General features: G+C 34.6%; 1 non-coding gene across 1 annotated transcript; it reads right to left on the minus strand.

Moving 5' to 3' along the window:
• Positions 1 to 9085: 9085 nt before the first annotated feature.
• Positions 9086 to 9283, minus strand: LOC113493602. Its single transcript, XR_003400583.1, has one exon. It is a non-coding gene; the product is annotated as a small nucleolar RNA U3 (small nucleolar RNA).
• Between the last annotated feature and the right edge of the window lie 1012 nt (positions 9284 to 10295).

Raw genomic sequence — 10295 nt, forward strand, 5'->3', positions numbered from 1 at the left:
CCTTACTATGCGCTCTTGATATGGGGAAAAAATCCATATATCGTTGATGTACTAATAGCTGTTATACTGGAATGTTTCGTTAATAGCAAAAAGACAATCGAAATCTAAACAATAAAATAAATTAAATTACCCTATTATTTAGTTTTCTCATTGAAATGAAACGACTTTTACGGATTTTATCGCGGTTTAATTTTTGGTTTTAGTTCCCGACGTTTCGACACCTTTGCAGGTATCATGGTCACGGGCAGACTGAGATGGTGTTCGTCTTGACAGAAGATGTTGCTCGTTCTACCTTCATATTTTTAATTAATTATTTATGGTCCGACCTACGCAGTATGAGCTCACTGTGTCGTGATGTCTTGCAGCGCTGCTCTTGGGTTTAGCTTTGAGTTTTTGTATTATTGGGTCCCAAGTAGGTGATATCTTCCAGCCATCTTCTCTATTGAAATTAGGGTGTTTTTTAATCTCAATAGCCTCGCGAAACATCCTTGGTAGGAATTTGGATTCTTTAGCGAGGATCTGTGGTTGATCAAATCTAATATAATGGCTGGAGCCTTCAGCATGTTCGGCGACTGCAGACTTCGTTGAGCGGCGGTGTTTGACGTCAGCTATGTGTTCTTTTACGCGGGTCCCTATGCTTCGTTTAGTTTGACCGATATAAGAGAGGCCGCAGTCACAATCTAGTTTGTATACTCCTGCATCTTGTAGAGGTATGTGACACTTGACAGATGTTAGGGACTGGCTAATCTTCTTGGGCGGCTTGAAGTATGTTTTAATTGAAGCTCGCTTCAGGATGTAACCAATCTTGTCAGTGACTCCTCGGACGTATGGTAGTACAGCAGGCAAACGATCAACTGTGGCTGGCTTCACTCGGTTTCTGTGACGGGGCCGTGGAACTTGGAGCTTGTTGTCTCGCAGTACTTGCTTGACGTGTTGAAGCTCAGCGGCAAGGTGTCTGTCATCACAGAGTCCGTGTGCTCTCTGAAACTAAACTAAACTAAAACCAAAAATTAAACCGCGATAAAATCCGTAAAAGTCGTTTCATTTCAATGTCTAACATTCGCGTAAACCTAAGAAACCACTTAGTTTTCTCAGTTATTTATCCAATCAAAAATGGACACAAGCTTATTTTGTCTTATGTTGCTTCAAGGGTCCTACAAAGAACAATAATGTATGTTTTTTAATTAAGCACGTATATTTAGTGTTATATAATGCCAAGACAAATCGTCCAGCTTTGTGAATCAATCTATAAACTACGAAATTAGACGTGAAATTAAATGAGATCGTGATTATCCTTAACGAATATTACCGCAATATTTACAAGTCATTGTTAATCCATTTTGGTACATAAGCTATATTGTCTATTTAACATGAACAAAGAAAAGAGTAAATGATAAAACGCCCCAACAAAATAGCTCCCAAAGTTTTTCTGTAGTGCATGTATCCCATATCTTTATCCTCAATACAAGTGCATGAATTATACTTGAAATGCATATTTTTTGCTCAGTTCCTTGGTGCTCGCTGGTGCATGCAGAATGCTTGTAGCTGGACGTCCGGTCAGAGATGTCCACAAGACGAATAGCTTCCGAACAAACACACTTGATACTTGCAATTGTTGATATTGCATGTATGTGAAAAAACAATATATTTGCAAAACCTTGCAAGCTTTAAAAATAATGTTTTCACTGTTTAATTTGACCTATTTGATAAAGTTACAAGTATCCCTAAAAAATAGATATAGCGCTAGGATCAACCCTCTAATTTACGTATCTATACTAATATATAAAGCTGAAGAGTTTGTTTGTTTGTTTGAACGCGCTAATCTCAGGAACAACTGGTCCAAATTGAAAAAATCTTTTTGTGTTGAATAGACCATTCATCGAGGAAGGCTTTAGGCTATAAACCATCACGCTGCGACTAATATGAGCGAAGATAGGTACAATGGAAAATGTGAAAAAACAGGGCAGGTATAAATGATAACATATACATACATATCTTCTACCCACGGGAACGAAGTCGCGGGCAACAGCTAGTGTTTGATAAAGCTTGACGAGTAAAAAAACTTGCTCGAAAGCTAAAAATTAGGTACACTTGCTTAGTCTGCAAGTGTACCTAAGCAAGTACTCATTAAATTGATGATTCATCCTAAGCACGAGAGATAAAAATTATAGAAAATTAATAATCGAACATTTCCGCCTTATATTTTGTATTAAAAAATATCAAAACTATTATAGTGCAGTATGATACGCGACAATATTATGAACTACCCGGAAGCGTGATATCTTACAAATTCTGCTAACTTCCGGCCGTGAAACCTTGTTTAGGAAATTATGGGAAGTCTCCATTTGATACGCCCTTTTGAAACTTATACCTCTGTTGTCGCCATATTAACTTTAAATTAAAATATATTGTGCTAGCACGTGTGACGTGCAAACTCATCGAGGCAAGTAATTTTTGAAAAAAAAAAAGCCTTCGTATTTTTCAGAAGTTGCAGTTTTAAGAACGAATATGGATATTAGAGAGAAATAGAGCTTTAATAGTATGTAATTAAAATGCAAATAATAAAGTTTTTTTACCTTGGACAGGACTCGAACCTGTGAGCTGTGACCTAAGCTAAAACCATCACTGACTAAGAAATTGAAATTTTTCTTTGTATTATTTGCATTTTAATTTCAATTATGGTCCGATTAGCTGCGCTTTCTGCCCATTTGAAATAAGGTCTATTATTTGGATAACCGTACAAAATGAGAAGATTCTTGATAGCATACAGTTGAATTTTAATTTGGTCAATCCAAAATGGTATTGATGTTGAAGTTTGCATCCTTAATAGTACTTGATCGTTTCTTATAAAACTAAGGATGAACCTTAAGTAGTCTAGATTAATTGACTGTTCGAAAGTCAATAGAATTCCTTAGATGTTATTCCGCTTACCCACCTAATCTAGCTGCGTAACTCTTTAAAGACAAATTCAGCTCCAAAAGCTCTGCTACATAGTAATACATCGGCTTTAAAATAATTGACTGCAGAATTTACGGCAACTGAAACAGAGATATCCTCTGTTTCAGTTTTCTTTCGCAACAAAATAGTTTTTACTACATTCGTATACAAATTGTAACAATTCCTACAGACCAATTGCAAGCCAGCTGCCCGCGCATGCGCGAGAAGCCTCACAACTGCCGCCATTGCGGTCGACTCGCAACTGTCACTTTTCCCGCCCTTTATATTATTTTTCTTTCAAAATGTCTACCAGATGCGAGCATTTTTTATGCAAATCTCAGCTGATCGGTTAATTAGTTGTTTAGTTAACTGTGTAATTGGAGTAAGTAAGGAATTGAATTGGTCGTGAGAATTTTATAGCAGGTGGAATATGGGTCACTGAGATTTATTGTTTATAATGCAATTTAAATGTCTGAAGTATTTTTGTATTGTTGAATTTCGAGCGAAGAGGTTAGCTATAATTTGAGAAGTTAAATTTATTTGCATGATTATATTTTTAATACATTACTTGATATAAATATCTGCCGACTAGCATCTTCAACTAAATGCAACGTGAATAATTGAAAAAATACTATTGAAATAAACATAACTGTCAAAGAAATATCGTTGCGTTTTTGGGAAAACAATTTGATCACATAATTGTAACGACTACATGTGTTTTATTCAATCTAATTATATTTCAATCATTAAAATTTCATATAAATTCATCACTTGGTTCTTTTTTAATCTTAGGTAGTAAATAAACTAATAATTATTTCATTGTTTGTAGATACATAATTACAACTTGAATTATATTTAATAAATTCTAGCGCTTTCTTTTTATTCTAGTATTCCTGTTTTTTTTAATTTCTACACCAAAAGAGACCCACGTTGTTTCTCACTGGTCATTTTTTCATTCAATCTCAGCTGATCGGCTAATTACTTGCTTAATAACCGTGTAATCTGCGTACGTCAGGTATTTCAAAAAGTTTCGTGTGGACTACGACAGATGTAGGTCAGAAAAATCTTCGTGGGATAAATACGGGATTTCAGTAAGGGTAGGAAATTTTAGAAACGGATTTGTAGCTATTATAAAACTGTACTTATAAGCTGAGTTATTTGTTGTAGCTAAAGGTAAAGATAACTATTTATAACTTACAGAAAGTTTTAGTTAACCTTGTAACGTAGATAAACTCATTTAATTCACGTGAAAACAATTGAATCTGAACAACGTTCAAGATAGAATATGACGCAAGAAAAAAGAAAAGCAATGTCTAAATATTTTCTTTAATAACAAAACCTTTTTTCAACAACTTTTTCCCACTCTCACTATACTTCTAACATGTGACACCAGGTCACAAATGTCAAAGCTGCAAGCCACACAGGTTAAACACTGCCACTCCACCAGGAAGCCTACCACTATCTCCCAAACTGACTTGTAGGTGTTTAAGAGAGATGGCACAACTCACCGTGCAGTATGTCATCTCACTCGCACATTTACAGCGGTGTTATGTTTAAATGTGGTGGTAGATCCTTGCGTTAAACAAAACGCGGGGGTAATGAGCCGTGTGATGCGCAAGCGCCGGTGTGGTCGAAGCCCCACGCTCACCCACTAGCCTACTGCTTTAGTACTATTCATTCAATCTGCTGCTTGAAGCAAGTTGTTATGTGGTAAGGTTAGTCTTCATTTAATATAATTAAAGAATTTTACTTTTTACTCCAGAAAATACGTGTTCAAGTACGATCCGCTTTTTTTTTGGTTAGGAGGGGAAATCGTCATGGACATCCACCTCGGGGGAGGAAGTGGCTAGTGTCAGACTCTTACTGACTAAACCTGAACTGCCGTATTTAGTAGGTGCGCGGGCATGCAAAGCCCCTAGGCCTACAAACATCAGTAGGTATAAACTTACGAGCCATTACAAAGACACAGAAAATAATCTTCCACGTATCCCACCAATATTATGTCACCAAAAACACAGCCTAATAAACCTTATCCAAACCAAATCTATAAAACATTACACGTATTTAACGTCACAATATCTCAAATGGAGGAATCTAAGGACCAGAGTCAGGGGCCAATTGTAACGTCAATAAATAAGAAAGCTCCCAAGATTAATACAAGGTAACTCTCCCACAGTTGCTGTGGGAACATGTTTTTTATTTCGTTTTCTGTGAAAAAACCTTGTTCAATCATTACCATATAAACCCAAGGAAGAGTTCCGAATGCATCCGGTTGTTAATGCTCTTTATACACCGAGAGGGAATTGATGGGATGCTGTTTTATTTGAGAGAGTGAGATTTTGGTAATTTCATTATTGAGTTTAAGCTGAAATCTTTGGTTTCTGAATAAGAGTTTGACGTGCTGAAATATTTCGTATTGATATTAAAAAGCGCCAGCGTATTTTCAAAAAATGGTTTAATCTATCAAGCTAATTTAAAATAGAAAGTCTTGATTTTCGATGAAAAAGCTCTCGTTTAATACTCGGAATAATTAAATACGTCATAAAATTAAATCCACAGACCACGAATGAAGAACAATAGTATTCCAATTCTTAATGATGATGGAACAAAATGCTCAGTGTGTCCCAAACCTTATGATCTCAAGTACCTGCATATAATGACATCCTGTGTCCAAACTCTCAGCTCTATTCATAAGAAACTATTAATATTTCCGATTCATTACCTAATATCATATTGTATTGTATCTATATAATTAAGAGAAAGTGCGTCTTATAGGAGATATACCGAATTTTGGCACTTCTTAAAAGTTATCTTTATTATTTTTTTAAGTACATAAATTTTTAGCCTATAGTTTATTTTAAAACCGTGACTTCAGAATAAACATCCCACCAGAAAAACGTCAAAATAAGTCAAACATGCAAAGCAACCATATTCCTTCACGAGTTGACGTTACGTCAATAATCCGTTGACATTCGTTTTCAAAGAAGTGTGCCTATTTTAAAAAATTGTTTGCACGGCGTTATTGCTTGAAAATTTGTGTTATCTCGTTTGTTAACGAATCATCTTGAAAATCTTACCGTTTGCGAACCATAATACTTTTTTAATAATCAACTAAACGACCTCCCAATAATTAGTTGCAAATGACCACCCCGAAATTTCCTAAAAAAACGTCCAAAATTGTATTAACCTAAATCAAAATAAAGGGCTATAACTTGCTAAAAATGGGTCCAAAAAACTCTAATGTCCAATTTGAGGCGCCAAATCGAGCACCCTTTTCGTCACACTCGATAAAAACTAAAAAACTGCCCGAAATGTCTGGTAGAAGTAATTAAAGAAAATTAAGTTATAACTTGGGGCAAAATATTGGTCACAGATGATGATAAGTAGGATTTTTAAGGGTGGCATATTAAAAAGTTGGCACTTATGGCCATCGCCATAGCCGTAAAAGCCAACCATGAAGTTACGGGGTCCAAATTTTTCAATTCTATCTGCTACAGCCCAAATAGTGCAAAACCCATTCTTTTGAAGCAGGCAAATATATAGTAAGTATTAGTATACTCAAAATTATGTAAGTTAAAAGTTTTTTGTATAAGAAAAATGAATAGTGTGGTGAAGTTTCATCTTAATGGCTGCTTTTGTTTATATTTAACTAATTGCGATACTGCTCGATACGCTACTCTACAGATACATTGCATTTAACTTACTCCAGTTAATGTGGACTTATCCCATTATTTATATACTCCACTCTCTCCTGCTCACTTAAATCTAAAAGAAAATTTAAAGCAATCCCAATCTCCTCAAATAGAACCAATATTTATTCCATTTTTTCGTACAATCGTTTTTCTATACCAATACGGTTTCCATAAAAACCAAAGGAAGGAAGTTTCTTTGGGATGCCGACACTGACTTGCAAGTTCTGAAACTCCCAGAGTGTGGGGTAAAAAACCCACCCATGGATGATGACGTTGCAAGACTTGTGCTAAAAAGTGTGAGCATGGAGTGACGACTGATGATTTAATTTGTATTTGACAGGTATGTTACTTTTGGAGGGTGGCAAATGATGGGAAAGTTGGCGGTGATGCTGAAATGTTTAAGGAAGAAGGACATGTTAGCTTGGTATTGGGTAACGAGTGGTTTGGAACAGATTTGCAATGTTCAAAGTCTGAAAAAATTATGAGGTGACAATTTCCTTACGAAATTTGAAAACTAAATCTGCAGGTACTATTATTGACGTTGTTGCTTTCCTTTTTAACACTAGTGTTCAGAAATGTTGCCTTTATTACTAAAAGACTTTGCTATCATGCTCTTATAATGAGCAAATTTAACTACGAACTGCAACATATTATGTTGCAGTTTGTAGTTAAATTTGAGACGTGTTTTTGGATCTGCATACTCCATATTACTGTCTAGAAGCAGAAAAGCTGCCTACAAAAAGATACCTGCGGCTATTTGTCGAAGATAAACTATTTATTTTAAATATCAGACTCTATTTTTTTTATTCTTTGCTTTGAACATGGGGTGGGATGTAAAAAAAACCAGTAGCCAAACTAAACAGCGATGGCACTTGACTTCAAGTGTTAACCAAACATCAAATGTTTGATGGGTTTGTTAAGTTATATATTATTATAAACGTGTGAACTTGGGGAATCAATTAATTTATAATTTAAAGTTTCTTTAACTGGCATCTTGAGGTTATACAAATATACAGTTGAAGTTAGAAACAAGTTGAAGTTTTGCCGAATATACTCCCATTAAAAAATCGATTAACTTCTATTTCGTTCTGAAATTAGAAATTGCTATGACATTCAAACATGTTTTAGGTATTTTTTTTACTAGTATACTAAATTGTGATAAGTGTATTTAGCGAAAAACGTTTCCTTTTGCAAAGTGAAGCAATTTTTATGAACAATATACTTTTTTGAGTTCTTTAGGATAACAATAGCCCTTATTTCTCAAGATTTATCAATTAAACATTGCTAATTATAAATGTTTTATACAAAAGGACCGTTAAAATTATCCTCTTTCACACAATAATTCTTTACAATGAAATTAATTCGCTCTCACTACAATAGGACAATAATATTCACTATTGTATTGACACAAAAGACAGTTTACCGCCAAAAACCTTTATTGACAGGACTTGCATGAAACCTACCAACAATATGCACTCGTACAACTCAAAAGTCAACCTTATGACACCAGAATAAGGATGGAGATCGTTTTGTTGAACAGCAAATTAATAATTGTTGGAAATATGTCCCGCCGCGCGAAAGAGTGAATTTAAAAAAGTTTTGTTTTTTTTCGTTGTCGCGGATAGCTGGCATAAAGAGAAGATTTATTGTTGCCAATTGATAAAAAGGATACGTTTAGTTCTTCCGGTGTGAATAAAAGTTATTAATTAAATTATTGTAAGGAATATAACAGGTGATAAATTATTAATTATGAAGAGTAGTAACATAATGTTTTAATTTATTTTTGGCTTTTGACAATTGATCTACTTTTTTTATTATAATAGAATTTATTTATTGAGAGTGTGATAAAAACCTACATATTAGTGCAAGGTTTAGCTAACCTTTGTCTTAATTCAGACTCTTTTTATACTTTAAAAATCATTTTTTTCAGATTTAGGTAAATAAAATCAATCAGTTTGCAATAAAATTGTAACTTTCGGCTCCCTGCCGAGAGACCGCAGTTATAAAACTATTTCTCCAGATTTAACACCAAAGCGGTCCTATTTGGTTTGCATAAATTTCTCATACGATACACTTTATAAAAATGATTGTGTCATAGGAATCGTTATGGGCGGTCTGTTGTTTTTTTTCTTTATGACGTCATTATTTTGACGGCTATGGAATAGAGTTTTAGGCATAAAATTAAGTTATGTGGGATTTTCTTTTATTATGGCGCCTTTTTTAATCGGTTTTATAGGCTACAGTTGGCTACAGGAATCTGTTATGTTTATGATCCATGAGTTTTGCTTGAAGAGTTAATTATACACGGTTTCTATTTTTTAATTAGAGCACATGCAATGTTTTTCGTATACTATGTTAGATGTTTTTTTATTATTAGAGTTAGAACTAGCAAGAATAATAATATTACAGTTTACTCAAGTTTCCTAAACACAACATGTTATAAGGTTATAAAAATAGCCACTCAGAAAGCGACAGTACCCCACTCTCCCCTCAGGGAGTGAACGATCATCGAGGGCTGAAAGAAGACGACACTTCGCCCGCCTCACGCTCAGGGTACCGCGCCACTCCTCATCATCGTGACTAGTGAGGACTCACACAGTGTGAAAGTCTCGAGAAGAGCTTACTATAGAAATGATCCTATGAAGTAAGGTCTTGCCCAACGTTGGAATTCGCGCGGAGGTCGTTCAGTCGCGGAAAATCTTAACACCGCCATTCAGAATGATGACGTCACGGGCACAGAGCCATCTAGTTAGGGGTTGCGCAAACTTTGTAATACGTACTTGCGCACTACACTTGGAGTTTTAAGGGCGTGGTTTATAACAACGTGTAAACGCTACTCGCCTTAATACAATTCTATGTCTGAAGTACTTGCCTTTCTAATTGATCTAAAGAGCTCTTCTAAAAGTTCAACTAATGTAAAATCTCCGTAATTAACTTTTATGAATTTTGAAATGTTAACTTTTGTTTATTTGAAAACCCTTTTGTTTGACTTGTCTTCAGAAAACCTGTAATATACACGTCCATTCAGAAAAATATCTACAAGCTACAATAATGTAAAATAAACTACAAAAATAAAAAACATCTTACCTTGTCTATATAATAACCATATAAAACGGAAGTCAAAACAACCGGATACACAAATAAACAAGCAATGAAAACAAATCCAAAATTAAACTGAACTCATTCCAACACATGTTTATCAAAGGGTTAACAATTACATAAATTAATACCTACATCCCTTTTATATAAAAAGTATATTTTATACAGGGTGGTCTCTGAGAGTTGCTTCTACAAATTGGAGTTGTACAAGCATCTTGAATCGACTCTACAAAAATCTATAATGCGATCTTAAGTATGAACTCTGATCATTGTCACCTTCTTGTTACGAAGCTGATATTGAGCTAAAAAAAATACAGTTTTGAAACCTTGGTCTTTTGCTTTTTCCTTTGACATTTGTGAAAAACCTTAGAACATTAAAAGAAAATATAATATGTTGATTTTTGCTGATAGTGTCCCACTGCATGACAAAGGTTATAAATCATTTAGGAAAAAAGAAAATATGGTTAATGTTATATTATACCAGCCTATGGATTTGAGATTGCTGGGCAGACCTCCTCCCATATATAACAAAAATAGCTTGCAAGTAAATCAGATAAGAATAGCCAC

This window comes from Trichoplusia ni, chromosome 4 (assembly GCF_003590095.1).
Source record: "Trichoplusia ni isolate ovarian cell line Hi5 chromosome 4, tn1, whole genome shotgun sequence".
Lineage (NCBI taxonomy): Eukaryota > Metazoa > Arthropoda > Insecta > Lepidoptera > Noctuidae > Trichoplusia > Trichoplusia ni.